Source organism: Schistocerca gregaria, chromosome 1, assembly GCF_023897955.1.
Source record: "Schistocerca gregaria isolate iqSchGreg1 chromosome 1, iqSchGreg1.2, whole genome shotgun sequence".
NCBI classification, from domain to species: domain Eukaryota; kingdom Metazoa; phylum Arthropoda; class Insecta; order Orthoptera; family Acrididae; genus Schistocerca; species Schistocerca gregaria.
In genome coordinates this window covers 917,159,633-917,172,412 of record NC_064920.1, presented here as the reverse complement: position 1 = coordinate 917,172,412, position 12,780 = coordinate 917,159,633, and positions in this window count along the sequence as shown.

The window sequence follows — 12,780 nt, the reverse complement described above, 5'->3', positions numbered from 1 at the left end:
CGTGCAGTCATTCATGAAACTACAACAGACAAAGGTTGCAATAGTGAAATTTTCAGTTTGCAGCGGAATTTGCCCTGATAAGAAACTTTCTGGCAGATTAAAACTGTATGCCGGACCGAGGCTCGAACTCGGAACCTTTGCCTTTCGCCGGAAGTACTCTACCATCACACACTCAGCTACAGAGTGAAGATTTCATTTTGGAAACATTCCCTCGGCTGTGGCAAGGCTGTGTCTTCGTAATATCGTTTCTTCCAGGAGTGCTAAGTGCTAGTTCTGCAAGGCTCGCAGGAGAGTTTCTGTAAAGTTTGGGAAGTAAGGGACGAGGTACTGGTGGAATTGAAGCTGTGAAGACAGGTCGTGAGTCGTGTTTAGGTACCTCTGATGGCAGAGCACTTGCCCACGAAACTCAAAGGTCCCAATTTTTAGTGTCGGTCCGACTCACAGTTTTAATCTGCCAGGAAGTTTCACAAGCTACAATGTGTGTAATATACTGTCATTGGCATAGAAATGAAAATATGGGAATAAATGGACGACAACTTCAGACCATAATACTAGCTAGTTGTTAACGTAAGAAAACTGGTTCTTCTGTATTTGTAATATTTTTATAATTAACTAACACCAGAAGCGACGTTTCCTACTTTGACGCCTGTAAAAGGTGTTTTCAATCTTTTTCTTTCGTCATCAGTTTTCTGACTAGTTTGATACGAACCGAAATGACTTCCTTTCCTGTGCCAACCTTTTCATCGCTCGTTAATAGTTACACGCAACATCCTCAATTATTTGTTGAATATATTGTCTTCTCTATCTATCCACACAGGTTTTGCTTTTTGTAAATCCCACTAGTACTATGGAAGTTATTCCCCGATGTCTTAAAACATGTGCTGTTGTCCTAGCCATTCATCGATTGTATTCTCCACATATTCTTTTCTGACGGATTCTCTGGAGAACCTCCTCATTCCACGGACAAAAGTTGACTTCTATACATCAACATGCACAAGACGTACAGTCTAAGAAAAATCCCTCTCAAATCTACACTACTGGCCATTAAAATTGTTACACCACGAAGTTGACGTGCTACAGATGCAAAATTTAATCGACAGGAAGAAGATGCTGTGATATGCAAATGATTAGATTTTCAGATCATTCACACAAGGTTGGCGCCGTTGGGGACACCTACAACGTGCCGACATGAGGAGAGTTTCCAACCGATTTCTCATACACAAACAGCAGTTGACCGGTGTTGCCTGGTGAAACGTTGTTGTGATGCCTCGTGTAAGGAGGAGAAATGCGTACCATCACGTACCATCACTTTGATAAAAGTAGGATTGTAACCTGTCGCGATTGCGGTTTATCGTATCACGACATTGCTGCTCGCGTTGGTCGAGATCCAATGACTATTAGCAGAATATGGAATCGGTGGGTTCAGGAGGGTAATACGGAACGCCGTGCTGGATCCCAGCGGCCTCGTATCACTAGCAGTCGAGATGACAGGCATCTTATCGGCATGGCTGTAACGGATCGTGCAACTATGTCTCGATCCCTTGAGTCAACAGATGGGAACGTTTGCAAGACAACACCTATCTGCACGAACAGTTCGACGACGTTTGCAGCAGCATGGACTATCATTTCGGAGGCCATGGCTGCGGTTAACCTTGACGCTGCATCACAGACAGGAGCGCCTGCGATGATGTACTCAACTACGAACCTGGGTGCACGAAAGGCAAAACGTAATTTTTTTCGGATGAATCCATGTTCTGTTTACAGCATCATGATGGTTGCATCCGTGTTTGGCGATATCGTGGTGAACGCACATTGGAAGTGTGTACTCGTTATCGCCATACTGGCGTATCACCCGGGTTGATGGTATGGGGTGCCATTGGTTACACGTCTTGGTCACTTCTTGTTCGCACTGACGGCACTTTGAACAGTGGACGTTACATTTCAGATGTGTTACTACTCATGGCTCTACCCTTCATTCGATCCTTGCGAAACCCTAAATTTCAGGAGGATAATGCACTACCGGATGTTGCAGGTCCGGTACGGGCCTTTCTGGATAAAGAAAATGTTCGAGTGCTGCCCTGGCCACCACATTCTCCTGATCTCTCACCAACTGAAAATGTCTGGTCAATGGTGGCCGAGCAACTGGCTCGTCACAATACGCCACTCACTACTCTTGATGAAATGTGGTTTCGTGTTGAAGCTGCATGGGCAGCTGTACCTGTAGACGCTATCCAAGCTCTGTTTGACTCAATGCCTAGGCGTATCAAGGCCGTTATTACGGCCAGAGGTGGTTGTTCTGGATACTGATTTCTCACGATCTATGCACCCAAATGGCGTGAAAATGTAATCAAAAGTCAGTTCTAGTATAACGTATTTGTCCAATAAATACCCGTTTATCATCTTCATTTCTTCTTGGTGTAGTAATTATTATGGCCAGTAGTGTATTTTGGATACTAACAGGCTTCCTTTTGCGATGTGTACCCTTTGCCTTAGTTTATGTGTAACGCTTGACACAGATTTAACAAAAGTTGTGGGACGGCGATGTGCCCACATAAAGATGACGGTAGTATCGCGTACATAAGGTGTAAAAGGGCAGTACATTGGCGGAGCTGTCATTTGCACTCAGGCGATTCATGTGAAAAGCTTTCCGACGTGATTACAGCAGGACCACAGAATTTAATAAACCTTGAACGCGGAACAGTGGTTGTTGTTAGTCGCATGGGACATTCCATTTCGGAATTCATTAGGGAATTCAATATTCCGAGATCCACCGTGCCAAGAGTGTACCGGGAATACCAAATTTTAGACATTTCCACGGGCAACGCAGTGGCCGACGGCCTTCACATAGCAACTGAGAGGAGCGGCCCTTGCGTAGAGTTGTCAGTCTAACAAACAAGCAGTAGTGCATAAAATAACGGCAGCAATCAATGTATCCGTGTGCTGTGGTAAAAGACGACCGAAGCGACTGCCTATGTTAAAGCAGTGTCTCTTCTGGGCTCGCGACCATATCCGATGGACTTTAGACGAATGGAAAACCATGTCGTGATTAGATGAGTACCGACTGCATTTGGTAAGAGCTGATGGCACAGTTCGAGTGCCATGCACTCAACTTGTCAACAACGCACTGAGCGAGCTGGTGGTGGTTCCATAATGGTGTCGGCTGTGTTTGAACGGAATGGTCTGTGTCCTCTGGTCCAACTAAAGCGATCGTTGACTGGGAATGGTTACACTCGGCTTCTTGGAAACTATTTACAACGGTTCTTGGACTTAATGTTCCTAGAAAACGATGGAATTTATTTGGATGACAATGACACCGGGCCATAACTGTTTGAAAATTTTTGAAGAACATTCTGGGCAATTAGAGCGAATGATTTGGCTACGCATATCGCCCAGCGTGAATCCCATCCAGCATTTATGGAACGTGATCAAGAGATCAATTGGTGCAGAAGTTCATCATCGGCAACACTTCGAAATTATGGACGGCTGTAGAGGGAACATGACGTCATATTTCTACAGGGGACTTCCATGACCTTCGTCAACTCAGTGTATCACTTGCATCTTAGCTGACTCGTTCACTTCGTCTACAATGTGTGATTTCAGGTTTTGACGCGATTATCGCGAATTTTATCGCGAATTTCATATCTTCTAGTGCTCAGATTTTCACTTGCCTTTTTTTTCCTCAGTCCATTATCCATGTTTATTAGACTGTTTATTAAATTCAGCAAGTGCTGGATTTCCTAATTTCAATTTCGGTGTCTTATCACTGATATTCGTTCTCCCTGAGTATCAGTTTCACCATGGAACCTTTCTTTTATTTCTGTTATTGCTTCTTCGATGTGTAGACTGAATATTAGTGAAGAAAGAATGACTACTTTTCTGATTACTTTTCTTAATCCGGGCACTAGTTCTTTTGTTCATTTTCTTCGCTTTTGGTTTTCATGCAATATATATATATATATATATATATATATATATATATATATATATATATTACTCAATATTTCCTGTAACTTCTACGTATTTTGCTGGTAATTTCAAAGATGTTACACCATTTTACGTTGTCAAACGTTCTTTCCAGGGTGACAAATCGTGAGGTGTTTTGCCTCAGATACCAAGCGCTACATCTACACTAACTCCCTGAGAACTTTATCTTTCCTGATTGTCATATAACAGTTCTCAATTTTCTTTAACATTCTTCTGTATTTTACAATGGTCATCAACTTGGGTTTATGAGCTGTTAGGTCGATGGTGTGATAGTTCTCACATTTAGCGTCCTTTCATACCTTCAGGATTGTGTGGATGATATTTTTTACAAAAATTTGGTGGCTTCTCTCAATTCAAACGGACATCAAGCGAAATAATCGTTTGGTTGCCACTTTGAAACCGAACATGCAGCAAAATGCCATGGATCAAAAGAATACATGCAGGAGCAGCGCACTTTATTGTTGAAGATTGCAAATAATGCTATAGACATAACCTTCTGAAGAAGGACACTAAGTGCCCGAAACCGGTAAAGAAATTAAATTTCTTTTATGCAACTAGTTGCTTATTATTTCATTACATTCTTGATGTTGGTTATAGCACATATGTCTTGTGGACTTCGATTGTCGCTTATTGGAATGAAAGAAAATTGACTAGAAAAAAAATATTTTTGGAGGAACTTGGAAAGTCACTGGTAGCTGAGCACATTGCGTCAAGGAAGCGTTTTCCAAAAGCAGAAGGTTCTCTGAGAATGGTCAGGAGCATACTAAAACCCAAGGGAAAGGCAGGTGTAAGAGGGAAATAAAGTGATTTGAACGGATAAACGGATGGGTGTTGAGAATGACTTCCTGATGGAACTGTCTATTGTTTCTAATTTACTCTATTTTAATACTAAAGTAATAAATTTTCTTTTGTGAAGTTCTGTGTATTATTATTATTATTGTCATTATTGTTATCAACAACATATTGTAATATAGCAATGTCGATGGCTTACAACTGTACGAAAAGTATATGTGAGTAGAAGATTTTTGCAGTGTTTTATTATGTCGTGTCTTATTCACCCGAACAGTATATTTGTATTGTAAATTTGAACACAACAGCAGGATTAATGGTGGTTTCTTACCCACACCGTCCGACACTTTTTTTTAATTCGTTTATTTCCAGTTCTTTTCTAGTTCCTGTACATTTTTGAGTCCATTTGAACAAGATAAAAGCTGTAGAGAAAGACAAAGATTGGAATACGCCCAGCAAATAATGGAGGATCTAAGTTGCAATTGCTGCTCTGAGATAACGAGGGTGGCACAGGAGGGGAATTCGCGAAGGGCCTCATCAACCAGAACAAAAGAATAAAAATTACATTGGAAATCAATTACGTGCATTCAGTTTCTTCCATTTCTATCCACTCAAAATTAGTCAACTCCAGGATATCCAGTGAAGTCACATCTCCATACATAATAGATTTTTAGTGTTTCTGACAACTCTTTGAACTGAGAAAATCTAGATGAAAATTCTTCGACTGAAGAAAGTATTACCCAAGAAAATTCCCTAGTGACATTTTCTTGTTCTGGCGTTTTGTATAAATCCAAATAGGTAGTAATTTTTTCGGGTTTGGGAAGTACTTGTAGTTTGTGGAAACAATATCGTTATTAAACTTGTAGTTGAGTCTCAAAAGAGCGAATAAAATCTATGGTAACAATAAACGTTTTGAGTAGCCCTTGAAGCTTTACGTTCAAATCATTGAAGTACTGGCAAATGTAAAAAAAAAAAAAATCAGTTCGTTTAAACCACGGGACATGCATTAACTGTGAGTATTGCCCATTGCACAGTGTTCCCTCATGTTGCTAAAATAGTCTGGTTTCTTCCAAACAATCCACAAATCTTTGAAGATTTTTTATACAGCAGTGCAGCTGACTTCATCTAACAAAGATTCGAATTTTCTTTTATTAGAACTTTGCGACGATATGAGGTTCACTAATTTAGTGACTATGGACATTATATTATCAAGGTAAGCGAAACCACCCTTTGCACACAAAGCCCGTTGATGAATAATACAATTGAATTCGATAATAGCACGTCCAATACGTAGTTGTAATAATCTAATAAAACCATTTTTTTGCCCGCCTTATTGGAAGAACGATCAGTCGTCATGGAAACAATTTTGCTTTAATCTATTTCTTTACAGTAAGTCAATTTTTAACTGCTATTGAAATATCTGTTATCTCAGTAGTAGCTGGCAACAATATCATTCCAATCAGTTCTTCTTTGATGCCATTTACAAAAAAGAAGTCGAGAAAAACGGGGAGGTTTAGTTACATTTGCACTAACGTCAAGACACAGCCAAATGTAAGGCGAGCCCTTGATGTCATTTTTTTTTGTTATTGTACATTTTCCATCAATTTTATGATTCTGTCTCAAACTGCCTTTTATAGCATTTCTAGATAAAGGACTATCTTTGATGGGCTCAATTACCTTGCCTTTAATTCGAAAATCTTCAAAGAGTGATGTGGCACATACTAATCAGGTTTCATTCAAACATTCCTCGTTGCAAAAAAGGTTTACCACGCCAGGCAGTGATATTTACGGCTGAGAAACTTGCGGACTTGCTATGACAATCCTACTAACATATTTAATCATTGATGTCGACTGTCTCTTTCTGTGTTTAATAGCAAGTGTAATGAATTCCTTTTGATCTGATTCGCTTTTTTGGCTAAGGGATTTGTAATTTGTTTCATGGTACCGGTTTACAGATGGTGTTGTACATACCACTGTCCCGGACATCGTTTTATTAGCATTATTAATCACACCATATTTCTCAGTCCGCCAAGTATGAAATTTTCTGTTAAATTTGTTTTGCTCTTTTTGCTTCTTTCGTGTGTTGAATAATACACAAGTTTGAAAATAGTACTATGTGTTATTACTGCACACGATGTAAGTGTGAAACAACCAAAAACAGACAGGTTAGCAGTGTTTGGCGCGACAATTTGCCACAAAGGTACTTGTAGATAGAAGTCATAAATTGTCTTTGTTGGAACGGCTGCCAACCTATGCGATGTAAGTGAGGATGACAGTGCACTATTGCAAATGCGTTTAAGAGTGGATGATGATCTATCATCTAAAACTTCTATGATGCTTCAACACCGATAGTTCGTTCACCGTGAACTTCGTTACTTCAAATAGAGAAGTACAAATGAATTATTTCGATTAGGTAGGCCTGTTTAAATTCTTCATTTAATGCCGTATCCAAATTATTTCGTCGCATTTCAGTAGTGGCACGAGTGCCAATGGTGCGCCATACCTGCCCTGTACCTTCCAAATTTGGCATCCATTTCTTCTTCTATCAGCAGATAGTTCTTCTCCCTCGTAGGTGCCCTCAGTGCACTCTTCCCACCAATCTGCTCTTTCATTTGCATTTGACAGTGTACTGTAGGTTATTCAGAGGTCGAAGGTTGCTGAGAAACATGTGAGAGCCGGGTTCTGTGCCTTTGGAAACCACTGAACAAACCCCGCCGCAGCGGGCAGAGCGGCGGAGCAGCTGTCTCCGATGGCAGATGGTGGCGCAGCTATTGTGCGGCAACACTCCCAGATTATCCCAGCGGGACGAAAAGAGGCGGCCCACCGTATTTACATGACGGAGCAGAGAGACGTCTCCTGTGTCGTCCTCTCCGGCTTTCCCCCTGAGACGGCACCCAAAGCCTGTGCTCGGCTGAAACCGCCGTCGCACTCAAGTAGGAGGCGGTAGGACTGCAACTAAAACTTCCAGGCTGACATCCTCACGTTTTGTCTACGACTATGGAAGACATCTTCGTAGGTACAGCACTAACTGTTATCGTTTATCTTCCGCAACAGTGGACGGACCATCGTGATATAATTTTATATGTCGACCTTGACCACTCAGCCTGGAAGTTTTAACTGAAGTAAACACCGGTTGAGAAAGCATGTATTGTATAAGTGGTAGAACTGTTATTTGGGTCACGTTACATTAACATTTAACGACGTGTAACTTTTCACGAATCGCGTAATAACCAGTTTTTATAGCTATTGTCAGTTCCTTAGTTTCATTCTGCTGCAGATTTCACTCGGTTTGCCTCAATCTGACCAAACAAAATCTCATTTTTCTTCTATGGACCACAATATTGGTGCGCCATATTGTAAGCATTGTTGCTGAGGCGCTTAGAACTCGATGAGCCCGACAAGTTGGTGACGTATTTTTCAGATACCTTCGTCGTTCCGTAACATAGCCATATGTACGCAACCATGAAAGGTGTAATGCGATCTGTTGGTGTTTCGCGGTGGACTGTTCAACGTGTCTAAAGGCAATGGTGTAGCACCCGTGGCTGCAAAACACGACGTTGGAAGTATGGTCGGAAAGAGATCCTGACTGATAAGGACATGAAACGCGTTTCACGGCTCGTTGGTTTCCACACCCAACAAGAAAAGCAGGCAAGGAACGAAGGTCCATTCCAACCTGTAAGGGAGAGGACACTGCGTCAGTGACCACGTTCAATGAACATTCTGAGTCAGTCACCTCACAAGAGGCTATCGCTCACACAGACACGTGAAGACCTCAAAGCGAAGTTCATAGGACTGGGAGAATATGTAACTGTTTTTCTGGATACTCCCTGGCCCTATTACATCTCGACTGGCCTCCAAAATCAGCCGAACTGAATCCCATAGAAAATCTGTGGGACACGTTGGAACAGCGGGTAAAGCGCCGATAATTCAGCCCCTCCCTCCCCCACCCCCCCCACACACACACTCACACTCAGTGGAATTGCGCCATGAAATCCTCTGCCTGAGGTTCAACCTGGATTTCCCATCGACTCACAAGTCGCCGAAGTGGTGTCAAATCGAAAGACTTGCACCCGGCGAACGGTCTACCCGATGGGAGGCCCTAGTCACATGACATTTTAACCTAGATTCGACGTACCTACACAATCTTGTGGATTCACTTCCTAACTGAATCCATGCAGTTAACTCCAGGGGCGGAATAACAGGGTATTAAATGACGTTTGTAAAGGTTTTCCCTGTAGCTGAATATTTTTTTGACTGCTGAGCTCGGAGGCACTAGGTTTAGCTTTGAAAGAGAAAATTGGCCATATAGGTTAATTTTTGGGGAAAATTTAAGGGGGTGACAACAGGAATTATGCGCAGAGTGCCCGTCTTGTTTGAGAGACGGATAGCATCAACAGCGAAGGAGTTTGGGGATGTTTTTGTGTTATGAATAAGCACAGCTGCGACAGTGGGTTAGTGGGACTTTTTTTTCGATTCTGATTACGTGACACGTATTTAACCTCTGATGTGAGGTACTGTTGTGCTTGCATAGCGAATAAGAGACGAGTAGAGATAGCATATAGCTCCGCCCGAAAAGCCCTCGGAAGGCTGGAAGGAACCGATCGTCATGCCTTCCTCGGCCGATAGACGTTACTGTATGCGAATTTGGAAGGGCATGTACTCAGCACACCGTGCTCCTGGAGGTTGTCAGTCTTCGTGACTGGAACCGTTATTTCTCAGTCAAGTAGCTCCTCAATTGGTCTCTAAATGCACCCCGCTTGCCAACAGCAATCGCCGGACCCGTACGATGGCCCATTCAAGTGCTGGCCAAGCTCGACAGCAGTTAACTTTGGTGGTCTGACAGAAACCGGCTGGCCAGAGTGGCCGAGCGGTTCTAGGCGCTACAGTCTGGAACCGCGCGACTGCTTCGTTCGCAGGTTGGAATCCTGCCTCAGGTATGGATGTGTGTAATGTCCTTAGGATAGTTAGGTTTAAGTAGAACTAAGTTCTAGGGGACTGATGACCTCCGATGTTAAGTCCCATAGTGCTCAGAGCCATTTGAACCATTTGAACCACAGGAACCGGTGTTACCACTATGGCAAGGTCTTTTCCAGAGATAACATACGGTATTATCGTAACTTGTCTGGCCACAACCACCCTAACTGAGCGTACGAAGAGTCAATATTGTATTATAGACAACTGTTGCAGGTATAAAGCATACAATAATTCATTATTAGTTCTGTCTATTGCTCTCACTACCCATGCTGTGTGGGATTACGAAGGCATGCTGAAAAGTAATACCTCCGAATTTCTTAACTCTTTTTAAACAAACCAACCTCTGTTAACATTCTACATCTGTATTATTCATGAGTACATAGTCATTCTTACGACGCATACATTCCTCTCAACGAGAAACCAGTTTATTGATACTATCACTGTGGAAAGTTTGACTTTGTTGACATAGTCACAACCTTACAGCTGCTGGTATACCGCTCATTACTATCGAAGTGAAGTACTCGAAGGTGTTATTTAACTTTTAGAAACAGAATGAAAGTCGGATAGGACCAAACCGGGACTTTGTGGAGGAAGATCGACGAAAACGAACTCATGGCCTCGTATTATTGCACTTGTGGCTAATCTGACATTGTAATGCTGAAGGGGCGAGAGCTCCATGTGTGGATGGATTCCTAGAATTCATGCTTTCAATTTTCTGAGGGCTTTTCACGCACCAACTTAGTTACGTTACACACAGCCACATTATATGCTACAGTTCGGAGCTCTCTACCAGCAGAGGGTTGCATCAGCAAAGCGGGAAAGTGGACGGAGTAATATGCGTGGCATAAAACACCTCAACTGATATTGAGAACAGAATAAGAACTTCTGAGGCATTATTTTTCAGCTTGCCGTCGTACATTGCAGCAATGGAGGTAAGGCAGAGTGACAGGTTTCGAGAGTTTTCGTTTCATATCCTGTGAAAAAATGTTCCAAAAGCTTTCTGAGGGGTTAGAGACAATAAGAAGTCTTTCTGAAAATGGCGGCAATATTTTCTCCGCTGTCGAGATGCTCATCCAAAACTACACCTACACTCTTCACTGTTTTCTGTTATGGTATTGAATACTGTCAAGCAGAGTACGAGGCAGTGGTTTGCGGATTTCTGAACTAACAACTGATAACGAGATATTAAGATTTTTTGGGACTTTCCAACTTTAGTTAGAATCCCAGTTTTTGCGGCAATCTTACCACAGAAGATAGATCGTACTATTGACGTCTTCAGATCTAGCCCCTAGGCAAAGCTGGATGTCATAGGAACAGAGGTAGGACTGGCGAAATATTATTGACATACAGGGAAAACAAAAGTGGGCCAGGGCTCACTCCAGTCTCAGGATAACTTTCATTCTCACAAACAAGACGTTGCTCTCTGCTTTACAAGTAGCATTCAAACCATTTCAGTACACCATATGAAACGGCTAGTTGTGGCCCTATTGTGAGCAGTACGTCAAAGTTGACGGTATAGAAACGTTTGCTGAAGATTAGCAGTGCCAACATTTTGACCTCACGGTCGTCCGTGGACTACTTCAGGTCATCAGATTTTAATTAATGTAGTCTTTGGGATATGATGTTTAGGACAGATGGACTGCTAATTGTCATTTTAAGATGAATTTGTGTAAACGTTCAGTAACTTGATTGTGAACAATATATTTCGGGGATTTCGGTACAATGAGTGAGAAGCTGATTGTTTGATGCACAAATGGCGAAAGTGGATTTCTGATCTTAGGAATAAGATGGACTATACTTCTTTTTACGTGGAGAAGGTTATGTTCCATTCAACAGAGAAAAATTAAATTTTTCTGTTAAGATAGACATTAAGCAATCAACGTTAGTGGGGCTGGGTCAGTAGGTTGCCGTTCTCATTGTTACCAGATTCCTTCCTTCCTCCACCTATGACATCGTCCCCTGTTGCTAGATTTCTCCGCTACCTCTGCTCCCATCCCTCTGATGTAGACCAGTTGCCTTACGTAAAAAAAGGCGGGAAATTCAAACGTATTCAACTGCAATACGTATAAAATGGCGAGGATTTAAAGATGGTTGCAGCTTGCATGGTTATCAGATTTCCTGAAACTTATGATGTCGGAATCCGATATGGTGGACATGAGGCACATAGGTGTTGCCTGCATAGTTGACAGGTCACTTATGCTCAGTTAAAAATGGCAGGAAATTCAATGATGTCTGGTTGTCTCCACTTGTATGGTGTTACAGTTCACTTGCCTTAAGTTTAAAATTTTGCTACCCTGGCTGTACACAGTTGACACAATTTCCCCCGTCTTCCAACGTGACATTTTAAACAATTTCGCCATCCCAGTTACCTAAAGATTGAAATACAAGAGCAGACGTTTCCTAAATTTAAAACTATGTGCTGTATAGCATGATTAATATAGGGACATTTACGATTTTGTCTAAAGGGCCACCAGTTCTTGTACCACTTGAAGTGCTACAGACTCACTTGTGCTGCTTTTGTCACTGGACACTCAAACCACAAGCACCGAGTCCCTCTCACGAGTGTATAGGAAACACTCCACCACTGTCTCAGACACCAATCCCCTTAGCACACTGGAGGGAACCACAACATACTGCCGATTTGGCTTACTCATGTGAAATGCAGGATAGCGGTTCTGATTTCCACCACCAGTATGTTTATGATAGTGCTGCCCATGTGACGTAAGTGGAAATGAAGGGAGAATTTGAATATGGAAGTATTGAAAATGTTTGGTGCAACATTGGGCATTTTGTTTCAATTTTTCTGTAACATGAGACAATTTATTACACTTTCTCTGTAACAGGGAGGATTTTTTCTGCAGTTTACTGAAACAGGGCAATTTGTTTAAATTTCACTCCCCGAAGGGACATTTTTTTGCAATTTTACTTGAATATGGGACTCTATGTTACGATTTCATTGTAACAGGGACATTTTCTTGCAATTTTACTTGAATATGGGACTATTTGTTACGATTTCATTGTAACAGAGGGCAT